Here is a 13,929-nt window from a genome sequence, read left to right as displayed (position 1 = left end):
GGGTGGGTACGCTCCCATAGGAACCCATTGAAATTATTTTTTTTCTTTTTCAATTTTCTGCCGAACATTTCACCATAACTTCCTTATACTTTCACCTACAGACTTCATTTAAACTTTAAATGGTAGAGAAATTTCCCCTTTCTCACAATTGTAAGTTTCAGACCGTTTGAGAATACCGTTCTTGAGTTATGAATTTTTGTTTGACACTTGGGAGGGTTTTCCTCCCATAGAGCTCTTTGCCTGTTTTTAACTCGTAATTACACCATCAAATCTCGCTCAAAGTGCAAAAATTTTTACACCATCTCGAGCACAAGACTCTCCTTGTCGCTACGGTATGCTTCGTTCAATTTTGGTTGGGAAAAGTTTTCGAGCTACGGGTGATTTTTTGGAGGGTGCTCCCCGGTCGAAATTCATTGAATCATGAGTCTGTCAGTTGTATTCTGTGAGCATGCGTGTGAGAGAGACAGAGGGGGGAGGGGGAGGGGCAGAGGCAGAGACTGAGGGGAAGAGCTGTGAGGGCCACAGAAATACACAGGCAGTCTGTAACACTTTAAAGGTCATTTTTAAGGGGGACGTCTTAATTATCCAGGGTTTCTTAAGGTGGAATTTTTTAAGAATACCTCATTCACAATATACTGCCTGTCTTTTCGACATTTTAAGCTTTATTTCAAGTGGTCATTTTTAAAGGAGGACGTGTCAATACAACTGTGGGTTTCTTAAGGTGGAATTTTTATTAAGGTGGTATTTAAAATGTATTGGCCATCTTTTTTTGCTTTTAAGACTCTTTTGGCCTGTGATGTGGACATTTCAATACAATTCTGGGTTTCTTAAGGTGGAATTGTTTTTAAAGGTGGAATTCAAAATGTATCGTTTTCCATTCACGGCCTACACAGCTCCATAGAGTCCAATGTAAACTGCTGTGGGAGAGTGCTCTCTTAACATCCCACTACCGACAGCTTAGCAGTAAACTCCTTCACCATAAGCGTCGCCTAGTGACCCACGCGGGTTTACCGTATCGAGGACCTCGCTTTAAGCGGGAAAGACGCGGATCGGGGGGCGGGGGTTTAGGCGGCGCAACATCTCGCGTTTCCTCCTGGAAATGCAGACCTCTAGTGTTACGTTTGCTGCCCTTCATTCTGAGTATCGTTCGTTCTTGTCCGGTTAACTCCGCCCACAGTTTTCGAGATATCGACTCCGTTCAAAGTTTCATTCGTACAGCTTCCCTGTGGGATGCGGGCTTGTATACAGCTTTTGGAAAAGTTACATAGTTTTCGCACAGTAAGCTTTTGAAGTTTCATCTTTACTCCCATAGGAATGAATGGAAAAATGTCCATAAACTTTTGTCAAACTTTCAAACTGCTGTCACACGGTCAGTTTTCGAGCTAGAGATACCAGAATTCAAACGGGCAGACCCGAGAGTCCACGGTCCCGCCACGTGAAATTATGGGCCGATAGCCCACCCGCTTCATGACCTTTGACCCCGTTTTCTATTCACGGCCTACACAGCTCCATAGAGTCCAATGTAAACTGCTGTGGGAGAGTGCTCTCTTAACATCCCACTACCGACAGCTTAGCAGTAAACTCCTTCACCATAAGCGTCGCCTAGTGACCCACGCGGGTTTACCGTATCGAGGACCTCGCTTTAAGCGGGAAAGACGCGGATCGGGGGGCAGGGGTTTAGGCGGCGCAACATCTCGCGTTTCCTCCTGGAAATGCAGACCTCTAGTGTTACGTTTGCTGCCCTTCATTCTGAGTATCGTTCGTTCTTGTCCGGTTAACTCCGCCCACAGTTTTCGAGATATCGACTCCGTTCAAAGTTTCATTCGTAGAGCTTCCCTGTGGGATGCGGGCTTGTATACAGCTTTTGGAAAAGTTGCATAGTTTTCGCACAGTAAGCATTTGAAGTTTCATCTTTTCTCCCATAGGAATGAATGGAAAAATGTCCATAAACTTTTGTCAAACTTTCAAACTGCTGTCACACGCTCAGTTTTCGAGCTAGAGACACCAGAACTCAAACGGGCAGACCCGAGGGTCCACGGTCCCACCACGTGAAATTATAGGCCGATACCCCGCCCGCTTCATGACCTTTGACCCCGTTTTCCATTCACGGCCTACAGAGCTCCATAGAGTCCAATGTAAACTGCTGTGGGAGAGTGCTCTCTTAACATCCCACTACCGACAGCTTAGCAGTAAACTCCTTCACCATAAGCGTCGCCTAGTGACCCACGCGGGTTTACCGTATCGAGTTTTGGAGATATTTGAGGTTTTTTGGAGGGTGCCCCACCGGTCGAAATTCATTGAATCATGAGTCTGTCAGTTGTGTTCTGTGAGCGTGCGTGTGAGAGACAGAGAGGGGGGAGGGGGAGGGGCAGAGGCAGAGACTGACGGGGAGAGCTGTGAGGGCCACAGAAATACACAGGCAGTCTGTAACACTTTAAAGGTCATTTTTAAGGGGGACATCTTAATTATCCAGGGTTTCTTAAGGTGGAATTTTTTAAGAATACCTCATTCACAATATACTGCCTGTCTTTTCAACATTTTAAGACGCGGATCGGGGGACGGGGGTTTCGGCGGCGCAACATCTCGCGTTTCCTCCTGGAAATGCAGACCTCTAGTGTTACGTTTGCTGCCCTTCATTCTGAGGATCTTCATTCCTTGTCCGGTTAACTCCGCCCACAGTTTTCGAGATATCGACTCCGTTCAAATTTTGTTTCGTAGAGCTGCCCTGTGGGATGCGGGCTTGTATACAGCTTTTGGAAAAGTTGCATAGTTTTTGCACAGGAAGCCTTTGAACTTTCATCTTTACTCCCATAGGAATGAATGGAAAAATGTCCATAAACTTTTGTCAAACTTTCAAACTGCTGTCACACGCTCAGTTTTCGAGCTAGAGACACCAGAACTCAAACGGGCAGACCCGAGGGTCCAAGGTCCCACCACGTGAATTTATAGGCCGATAGCCCACCCGCTTCATGACCTTTGACCCCGTTTTCCATTCACGGCCTACACAGCTCCATAGAGTCCAATGTAAACTGCTGTGGGAGAGTGCTCTCTTAACATCCCACTACCAACAGCTTAGCAGTAAACTCCTTCACCATAAGCGTCGCCTAGTGACCCACGCGGGTTTACCGTAACGAGGACCTCGCTTTAAGCGGGAAAGACGCGGATCGGGGGGCAGGGGTTTAGGCGGCGCAACATCTCGCGTTTCCTCCTGGAAATGCAGACCTCTAGTGTTACGTTTGCTGCCCTTCATTCTGAGGATCTTCATTCCTTGTCCGGTTAACTCCACCCACAGTTTTCGAGATATCGACTCCGTTCAAATTTTGTTTCGTAGAGCTGCCCTGTGGGATGCGGGCTTGTATACAGCTTTTGGAAAAGTTGCATAGTTTTTGCACAGGAAGCCTTTGAACTTTCATCTTTACTCCCATAGGAATGAATGGATAAATGTCCATAAACTTTTGTCAAACTTTCAAACTGCTGTCACACGCTCAGTTTTCGAGCTAGAGACACCAGAATTCAAACGGGCAGACCCGAGAGTCCAAGGTCCCACCACGTGAAATTATAGGCCGATACCCCGCCCGCTTCATGACCTTTGACCCCGTTTTCCATTCACGGCCTACAGAGCTCCATAGAGTCCAATGTAAACTGCTGTGGGAGAGTTCTCTCTTAACATCCCACTACCGACAGCTTAGCAGTAAACTCCTTCACCATAAGCGTCGCCTAGTGACCCACGCGGGTTTACCGTATCGAGGACCTCGCTTTAAGCGGGAAAGACGCGGATCGGGGGGCAGGGGTTTAGGCGGCGCAACATCTCGCGTTTCCTCCTGGAAATGCAGACCTCTAGTGTTACGTTTGCTGCCCTTCATTCTGAGGATCGTTCATTCTTGTCCGGTTAACTCCGCTCACAGTTTTCGAGATATCGACTCCGTTCAAAGTTTCATTCGTAGAGCTTCCCTGTGGGATGCGGGCTTGTATACAGCTTTTGGAAAAGTTACATAGTTTTCGCACAGTAAGCGTTTGAAGTTTCACCTTTTGTCCCATAGGAATGAATGGAAAAATGTCCATAAACTTTTGTCAAACTTTCAAACTGCTGTCACACGGTCAGTTTTCGAGCTAGAGACACCAGAACTGAAACGGGCAGACCCGAGGGTCCACGGTCCCAGCACCTGAAACTATGGGCCGATAGCCCACCCGCTTCATGACCTTTGACCCCGTTTTCCATTCACGGCCTACACAGCTCCATAGAGTACAATGTAAACTGCTGTGGGAGACTGCTCTCTTAACATCCCACTACCGACAGCTTAGCAGTAAACTCCTTCACCATAAGCGTCGCCTAGTGACCCACGCGGGTTTACCGTACCGAGGACCTCGCTTTAAGCGGGAAAGACGCGGATCGGGGGGCAGGGGTTTAGGCGGCGCAACATCTCGCGTTTCCTCCTGGAAATGCAGACCTCTAGTGTTACGTTTGCTGCCCTTCATTCTGAGGATTGTTTGTTCTTGTCCGGTTAACTCCGCCCACAGTTTTCGAGATATCGACTCCGTTCAAAGTTTCATTCGTAGAGCTTCCCTGTGGGATGCGGGCTTGTATACAGCTTTTGGAAAAGTTGCATAGTTTTCGCACAGTAAGCATTTGAAGTTTCATCTTTTCTCTCATAGGAATGAATGGAAAAATGTCCATAAACTTTTGTCAAACTTTCAAATTGCTGTCACACGGTCATTTTTCGAGCTACAGACACCAGAATTCAAACGGTCAGACCCGAGGGTCCACGGTCCCACCACCTGAAATTATAGGCCGATAGCCCACCCGCTTCATGACCTTTGACCCCGTTTTCCATTCACGACCTACAGAGCTCCATAGAGTCCAATGTAAACTGCTGTGGGAGACTGCTCTCTTAACATCCCACTACCAACAGCTTAGCAGTAAACTCCTTCACCATAAGCGTCGCCTAGTGACCCACGTGGGTTTACCGTATCGAGGACCTCGCTTTAAGCGGGAAAGACGCGGATCGGGGGGCGGGGGTTTAGGCGGCGCAACATCTCGCGTTTCCTCCTGGAAATGCAGACCTCTAGTGTTACGTTTGCTGCCCTTCATTCTGAGGATCGTTCATTCTTGTCCGGTTAACTCCGCCCACAGTTTTCGAGATATCGACTCCGTTCAAAGTTTCATTCGTAGAGCTTCCCTGTGGGATGCGGGCTTGTATACAGCTTTTGGAAAAGTTGCATAGTTTTAGCACAGTAAGCATTTGAAGTTTCATCTTTTGTCCCATAGGAATGAATGGAAATATGTCCATAAACTTTTGTCAAACTTTCAAACTGCTGTCACACGCTCAGTTTTCGAGCTAGAGACACCAGAATTCAAACGGGCAGACCCGAGAGTCCAAGGTCCCACCACGTGAAATTATAGGCCGATAGCCCACCCGCTTCATGACCTTTGACCCCGTTTTCCATTCACGGCCTACACAGCTCCATAGAGTCCAATGTAAACTGCTGTGGGACAGTGCTCTCTTAACATCCCACTACCAACAGCTTAGCAGTAAACTCCTTCACCATAAGCGTCGCCTAGTGACCCACGCGGGTTTACCTTATCGAGGACCTTGCTTTAAGCGGGAAAGACGCGGATCGGGGGGCAGGGATTTAGGCGGCGCAACATCTCGCGTTTCCTCCTGGAAATGCAGACCTCTAGTGTTACGTTTGCTGCCCTTCATTCTGAGGATCGTTCATTCTTGTCCGGTTAACTCCGCCCACAGTTTTCGAGATATCGACTTCGTTCAAAGTTTGTTTCGTAGAGCTGCCCTGTGGGATGCGGGCTTGTATACAGCTTTTGGAAAAGTTACATAGTTTTCGCACAGTAAGCATTTGAAGTTTCATCTTTTCTCCCATAGGAATGAATGGAAAAATGTCCATAAACTTTTGTCAAACTTTAAAACTGCTGTCACACGCTCAGTTTTCGAGCTAGAGACACCAAAACTCAAACGGGCAGACCCGAGGGTCCACAGTCCCACCACGTGAAACTATAGGCCGATAGCCCACCCGCTTCATGACCTTTGACCCCGTTTTCCATTCACGGCCTACAGAGCTCCATAGAGTCCAATGTAAACTGCTGTGGGAGAGTGCTCTCTTAACATCCCACTACCGACAGCTTAGCAGTAAACTCCTTCACCATAAGCGTCGCCTAGTGACCCACGCGGGTTTACCGTATCGAGGACCTCGCTTTAAGCGGGAAAGACGCGGATCGGGGGGCAGGGGTTTAGGCGGCGCAACATCTCGCGTTTCCTCCTGGAAATGCAGACCTCTAGTGTTACGTTTGCTGCCCTTCATTCTGAGGATCGTTCATTCTTGTCCGGTTAACTCCGCCCACAGTTTTCGAGATATCGACTCCGTTCAAAGTTTCATTCGTAGAGCTGCCCTGTGGGATGCGGGCTTGTATACAGCTTTTGGAAAAGTTGCATAGTTTTTGCACAGTAAGCATTTGAAGTTTCATCTTTACTCCCATAGGAATGAATGGAAAAATGTCCATAAACTTTTGTCAAACGTTCAAACTGCTGTCACACGCTCAGTTTTCGAGCTAGAGACACCAGAATTCAAACGGGCAGACCCGAGAGTCCACGGTCCCGCCACATGAAATTATGGGCCGATAGCCCACCCGCTTCATGACCTTTGACCCCGTTTTCCATTCACGGCCTACAGAGCTCCACAGAGTCCAATGTAAACTGCTGTGGGAGAGTGCTCTCTTAACATCCCACTACCAACAGCTTAGCAGTAAACTCCTTCACCATAAGCGTCGCCTAGTGACCCACGCGGGTTTACCGTATCGAGGACCTCGCTTTAAGCGGGAAAGACGCGGATCGGGGGGCAGGGGTTTAGGCGGCGCAACATCTCGCGTTTCCTCCTGGAAATGCAGACCTCTAGTGTTACGTTTGCTGCCCTTCATTCTGAGGATCGTTCATTCTTGTCCGGTTAACTCCGCCCACAGTTTTCGAGATATCGACTCCGTTCAAAGTTTCATTCGTACAGCTTCCCTGTGGGATGCGGGCTTGTATACAGCTTTTGGATAATTTGCATAGTTTTCGCACAGTAAGCATTTGAAGTTTCATCTTTTCTCCCATAGGAATGAATGGAAAAATGTCCATAAACTTTTGTCAAACTTTCAAACTGCTGTCACACGCTCAGTTTTCGAGCTAGAGACACCAGAACTCAAACGGGCAGACCCGAGAGTCCAAGGTCCCACCACGTGAAATTATGGGCCGATAGCCCACCCGCTTCATGACCTTTGACCCCGTTTTCCATTCACGGCCTACACAGCTCCACATAGTCCAATGTAAACTGCTGTGGGACAGTGCTCTCTTAACATCCCACTACCAACAGCTTAGCAGTAAACTCCTTCACCATAAGCGTCGCCTAGTGACCCACGCGGGTTTACCGTGTCGAGGACCTCGCTTTAAGCGGGAAAGACGCGGATCGGGGGGCAGGGGTTTAGGCGGCGCAACATCTCGCGTTTCCTCCTGGAAATGCAGACCTCTAGTGTTACGTTTGCTGCCCTTCATTCTGAGGATCGTTCATTCTTGTCCGGTTAACTCCGCCCACAGTTTTCGAGATATCGACTCCGTTCAAAGTTTGTTTCGTAGAGCTTCCCTGTGGGATGCGGGCTTGTATACAGCTTTTGGAAAAGTTACATAGTTTTCGCACAGTAAGCGTTTGAAGTTTCACCTTTTGTCCCATAGGAATGAATGGAAAAATTTCCATAAACTTTTGTCAAACTTTCAAACTGCTGTCACACGGTCAGTTTTCGAGCTAGAGACACCAGAACTCAAACGGGCAGACCCGAGGGTCCACGGTCCCAGCACGTGAAACTATGGGCCGATAGCCCACCCGCTTCATGACCTTTGACCCCGTTTTCCATTCACGGCCTACACAGCTCCATAGAGTCCAATGTAAACTGCTGTGGGTGACTGCTCTCTTAACATCCCACTACCAACAGCTTAGCAGTAAACTCCTTCACCATAAGCGTCGCCTAGTGACCCACGCGGGTTTACCGTATCGAGGACCTCGCTTTAAGCGGGAAAGACGCGGATCGGGGGGCAGGGGTTTAGGCGGCGCAACATCTCGCGTTTCCTCCTGGAAATGCAGACCTCTAGTGTTACGTTTGCTGCCCTTCATTCTGAGGATCGTTCATTCTTGTCCGGTTAACTCCGCCCACAGTTTTCGAGATATCGACTCCGTTCAAAGTTTCATTCGTAGAGCTTCCCTGTGGGATGCGGGCTTGTATACAGCTTTTGGAAAAGTTGCATAGTTTTAGCACAGTAAGCATTTGAAGTTTCATCTTTTCTCCCATAGGAATGAATGGAAAAATGTCCATAAACTTTTGTCAAACTTTCAAACTGCTGTCACACGCTCAGTTTTCGAGCTAGAGACACCAGAACTCAAACGGGCAGACCCGAGAGTCCAAGGTCCCACCACGTGAAATTATGGGCCGATAGCCCACCCGCTTCATGACCTTTGACCCCGTTTTCCATTCACGGCCTACACAGCTCCACATAGTCCAATGTAAACTGCTGTGGGACAGTGCTCTCTTAACATCCCACTACCAACAGCTTAGCAGTAAACTCCTTCACCATAAGCATCGCCTAGTGACCCACGCGGGTTTACCGTGTCGAGGACCTCGCTTTAAGCGGGAAAGACGCGGATCGGGGGGCAGGGGTTTAGGCGGCGCAACATCTCGCGTTTCCTCCTGGTGTTACGTTTGCTGCCCTTCATTCTGAGGATCGTTCATTCTTGTCCGGTTAACTCCGCCCACAGTTTTCGAGATATCGACTCCGTTCAAAGTTTGTTTCGTAGAGCTGCCCTGTGGGATGCGGGCTTGTATACAGCTTTTGGAAAAGTTGCATAGTTTTTGCACAGGAAGCCTTTGAACTTTCATCTTTACTCCCGTAGGAATGAATGGAAAAATGTCCATAAACTTTTGTCAAACTTTCAAACTGCTGTCACACGCTCAGTTTTCGAGCTAGAGACACCAGAACTCAAACGGGCAGACCCGAGGGTCCAAGGTCCCACCACGTAAAATTATAGGCCGATAGCCCACCCGCTTCATGACCTTTGACCCCGTTTTCCATTCACGGCCTACACAGCTCCATAGAGTCCAATGTAAACTGCTGTGGGACAGTGCTCTCTTAACATCCCACTACCAACAGCTTAGCAGTAAACTCCTTCACCATAAGCGTCGCCTAGTGACCCACGCGGGTTTACCGTATCGAGGACCTCGCTTTAAGCGGTAAAGACGCGGATCGGGGGGCGGGGGTTTAGGCGGTGCAACATCTCGCGTTTCCTCCTGGAAATGCAGACCTCTAGTGTTACGTTTGCTGCCCTTCATTCTGAGGATCGTTCGTTCTTGTCCGGTTAACTCCGCCCACAGTTTTCGAGATATCGACTCCGTTCAAAGTTTCATTCGTAGAGCTTCCCTGTGGGATGCGGGCTTGTATACAGCTTTTGGAAAAGTTACATAGTTTTCGCACAGTAAGCATTTGAAGTTTCATCTTTACTCCCATAGGAATGAATGGAAAAATGTCCATAAACTTTTGTCACACTTTAAAACTGCTGTCACACGCTCAGTTTTCGAGCTAGAGACACCAGAACTCAAACGGGCAGACCCGAGGGTCCACGGTCCCACCACGTGAAACTATAGGCCGATAGCCCACCCACTTCATGAACTTTGACCCCGTTTTCCATTCACGGCCTACAGAGCTCCATAGAGTCCAATGTAAACTGCTGTGGGAGACTGCTCTCTTAACATCCCACTACCAACAGCTTAGCAGTAAACTCCTTCACCATAGGCGTCGCCTAGTGACCCACGCGGGTTTACCGTATCGAGGACCTCACTTTAAGCGGGAAAGACGCGGATCGGGGGGCAGGGGTTTAGGCGGCGCAACATCTCGCGTTTCCTCCTGGAAATGCAGACCTCTAGTGTTACGTTTGCTGCCCTTCATTCTGAGGATCGTTCATTCTTGTCCGGTTAACTCCGCCCACAGTTTTCGAGATATCGACTCTGTTCAAAGTTTGTTTCGTAGAGCTTTCCTGTGGGATGCGGGCTTGTATACAGCTTTTGGAAAAGTTACATAGTTTTAGCACAGTAAGCATTTGAAGTTTCGTGTTTTCTCCCATAGGAATGAATGGAAAAATGTCCATAAACTTTTGTCAAACTTTCAAAGTGCTGTCACACGGTCAGTTTTTGAGCTACAGACACCAGAATTCAAACGGGCAGACCCGAGGGTCCACGGTCCCACCACGTGAAACTATAGGCCGATAGCCCACCCGCTTCATGACCTTTGACCCCGTTTTCCATTCACGGCCTACTGAGCTCCACAGAGTCCAATGTAAACTGCTGTGGGAGAGTGCTCTCTTAACATCCCACTACCGACAGCTTAGCAGTAAACTCCTTCACCATAAGCGTCGCCTAGTGACCCACGCGGGTTTACCGTATCGAGGACCTCGCTTTAAGCGGGAAAGACGCGGATCGGGGGGCAGGGGTTTAGGCGGCGCAACATCTCGCGTTTCCTCCTGGAAATGCAGACCTCTAGTGTTACGTTTGCTGCCCTTCATTCTGAGGATCGTTCATTCTTGTCCGGTTAACTCCGCCCACAGTTTTCGAGATATAGACTCCATTCAAAGTTTGTCTCGTAGAGCTGCCCTGTGGGATGCGGGCTTGTATACAGCTTTTGGAAAAGTTACATAGTTTTCGCACAGTAAGCATTTGAAGTTTCATCTTTTCTCCCATAGGAATGAATGGAAAAATGTCCATAAACTTTTGTCAAACTTTAAAACTGCTGTCACACGGTCAGTTTTCGAGCTAGAGACACCAGAATTCAAACGGGCAGACCCGAGAGTCCACGGTCCCACCACGTGAATTTATGGGCCGATAGCCCACCCGCTTCATGACCTTTGACCCCGTTTTCCTTTCACGGCCTACAGAGCTCCATAGAGTCCAATGTAAACTGCTGTGGGAGAGTGCTCCCTTAACATCCCACTACCGACAGCTTAGCAGTAAACTCCTTCACCATAAGCGTCGCCTAGTGACCCACGCGGGTTTACCGTATCGAGGACCTCGCTTTAAGCGGGAAAGACGCGGATCGGGGGGCGGGGCTTTAGGCGGCGCAACATCTCGCGTTTCCTCCTGGAAATGCAGACCTCTAGTGTTACGTTTGCTGCCCTTCATTCTGAGGATCGTTCATTCTTGTCCGGTTAACTCCGCCCACAGTTTTCGAGATATCGACTCCGTTCAAAGTTTGTTTCGTAGAGCTTCCCTGTGGGATGCGGGCTTGTATACAGCTTTTGGAAAAGTTACATAGTTTTCGCACAGTAAGCGTTTGAAGTTTCACCTTTTGTCCCATAGGAATGAATGGAAAAATTTCCATAAACTTTTGTCAAACTTTCAAACTGCTGTCACACGGTCAGTTTTCGAGCTAGAGACACCAGAACTCAAACGGGCAGACCCGAGGGTCCACGGTCCCAGCACGTGAAACTATGGGCCGATAGCCCACCCGCTTCATGACCTTTGACCCCGTTTTCCATTCACGGCCTACACAGCTCCATAGAGTCCAATGTAAACTGCTGTGGGTGACTGCTCTCTTAACATCCCACTACCAACAGCTTAGCAGTAAACTCCTTCACCATAAGCATCGCCTAGTGACCCACGCGGGTTTACCGTGTCGAGGACCTCGCTTTAAGCGGGAAAGACGCGGATCGGGGGGCAGGGGTTTAGGCGGCGCAACATCTCGCGTTTCCTCCTGGTGTTACGTTTGCTGCCCTTCATTCTGAGGATCGTTCATTCTTGTCCGGTTAACTCCGCCCACAGTTTTCGAGATATCGACTCCGTTCAAAGTTTGTTTCGTAGAGCTGCCCTGTGGGATGCGGGCTTGTATACAGCTTTTGGAAAAGTTGCATAGTTTTTGCACAGGAAGCCTTTGAACTTTCATCTTTACTCCCATAGGAATGAATGGAAAAATGTCCATAAACTTTTGTCAAACTTTCAAACTGCTGTCACACGCTCAGTTTTCGAGCTAGAGACACCAGAACTCAAACGGGCAGACCCGAGGGTCCAAGGTCCCACCACGTAAAATTATAGGCCGATAGCCCACCCGCTTCATGACCTTTGACCCCGTTTTCCATTCACGGCCTACACAGCTCCATAGAGTCCAATGTAAACTGCTGTGGGAGAGTGCTCTCTTAACATCCCACTACCGACAGCTTAGCAGTAAACTCCTTCACCATAAGCGTCGCCTAGTGACCCACGCGGGTTTACCGTATCGAGGACCTCGCTTTAAGCGGTAAAGACGCGGATCGGGGGGCGGGGGTTTAGGCGGCGCAACATCTCGCGTTTCCTCCTGGAAATGCAGACCTCTAGTTATGTTGCGCCAGCTGCTTTAGCAGCGCGCAATATATTGTTCTTCTTAAGTCATATTATTATTATTTTTATTCTTATTATTCCGCGTTTCCTTGTCCGCCTAACTAGTCCCGCAGCTTTCGAGCTATCGACTCCGTTCCACCTGGAAATCGTGCGTCCTATAGCGACGATGTGGGCTTGTATACAGCTTTCCGATACCCGCACTCGTTCGTCCGCTACACTCGTTTATCGCTCCGTTTTTCCCCAGTCATTTCTATGGAATTAATTTTCAAAGTGCTCTAACTCGGTCATTTTTCAAGCTACGGACACGGGATTTTAGACGGTCGGACCCGGGCGTACCGGCTCCCATCACTTCCGTTTTCGGAATTTTTGCACTCATCCTTCCCTTTCTATACCTCCTTCAAAATCCCTCCATTCATTTCAATGGGAGGCCCTTAGAGTGGGGGTGATGTCATCCACTGTAGTTTCAGTGGCCAAAGCCGTTTTTTCACTTTTCAGCCTAACAAATCGCCATAACTTCCTCATACTTTCACCTAGAAACTTCATTTAAATTTTAAATGGTAGAGAAACTTGTCCTTTCTAAGACCTCTAAATTTGAACATTATTGAAAATACGGTTTTTGAGTTATGAATTTTTGTTCGGCACTAGGGAGGGTTTCGGCTCCCATAGGGTTCAATGTATTTTTGGAGCAGCTCAGAGTGCGGTTTCTAAAAATTTCTCCTGTTTTTAACTCGTCATAACATGCTCAATTCTCACTTAATCTGCAATTTTTTTATACCACATCGATCCCCAGACTCTCCTTGTCGCAACGGTATATACGGTTAAGTGATGTGGGGAAAACTTTCCGAGCTATAAGCATTTGTTCGGAGGGTGGGTACGCTCCCATAGGAACCCATTGAAATTTTTTTTTTTCTTTTTCAATTTTCTGCCGAACATTTCACCATAACTTCCTTATACTTTCACCTACAGACTTCATTTAAACTTTAAATGGTAGAGAAATTTCCCCTTTCTCACACTTGTAAGTTTCAGACCGTTTGAGAATACCGTTCTTGAGTTATGAATTTTTGTTTGACACTTGGGAGGGTTTTCCTCCCATAGAGCTCAATGTATTTTAAGAGCGGGTCTGCACGCAGATTTTCAAAACTTTGCCTGTTTTTAACTCGTAATTACACCATCAAATCTCGCTCAAAGTGCAAAAATTTTTACACCATCTCGAGCACAAGACTCTCCTTGTCGCTACGGTATGCTTCGTTCAATTTTGGTTGGGAAAAGTTTTCGAGCTACGGGTGATTTTTTGGAGGGTGCTCCCCGGTCGAAATTCATTGAATCGTGAGTCTGTCAGTTGTATTCTGTGAGCGTGCGTGTGAGAGAAACAGAGAGGGGAGGGGGAGGGGCAGAGTCAGAGACCGAGGGGGAGAGGTATGAAGGACATAGGCAGTGTCTAACACTTTAAAGGTCATTTTTAAGGGGGACGTCTTAATTATCCAGGGTTTCTTAAGGTGGAATTTTTAAAGAATACCTCATTCACAATATACTGG

The sequence above is a fragment of the Hoplias malabaricus genome, chromosome 2 (genome assembly GCF_029633855.1).
Source record: "Hoplias malabaricus isolate fHopMal1 chromosome 2, fHopMal1.hap1, whole genome shotgun sequence".
NCBI lineage: Eukaryota > Metazoa > Chordata > Actinopteri > Characiformes > Erythrinidae > Hoplias > Hoplias malabaricus.
This window is presented reverse-complemented; position numbering follows the sequence as displayed.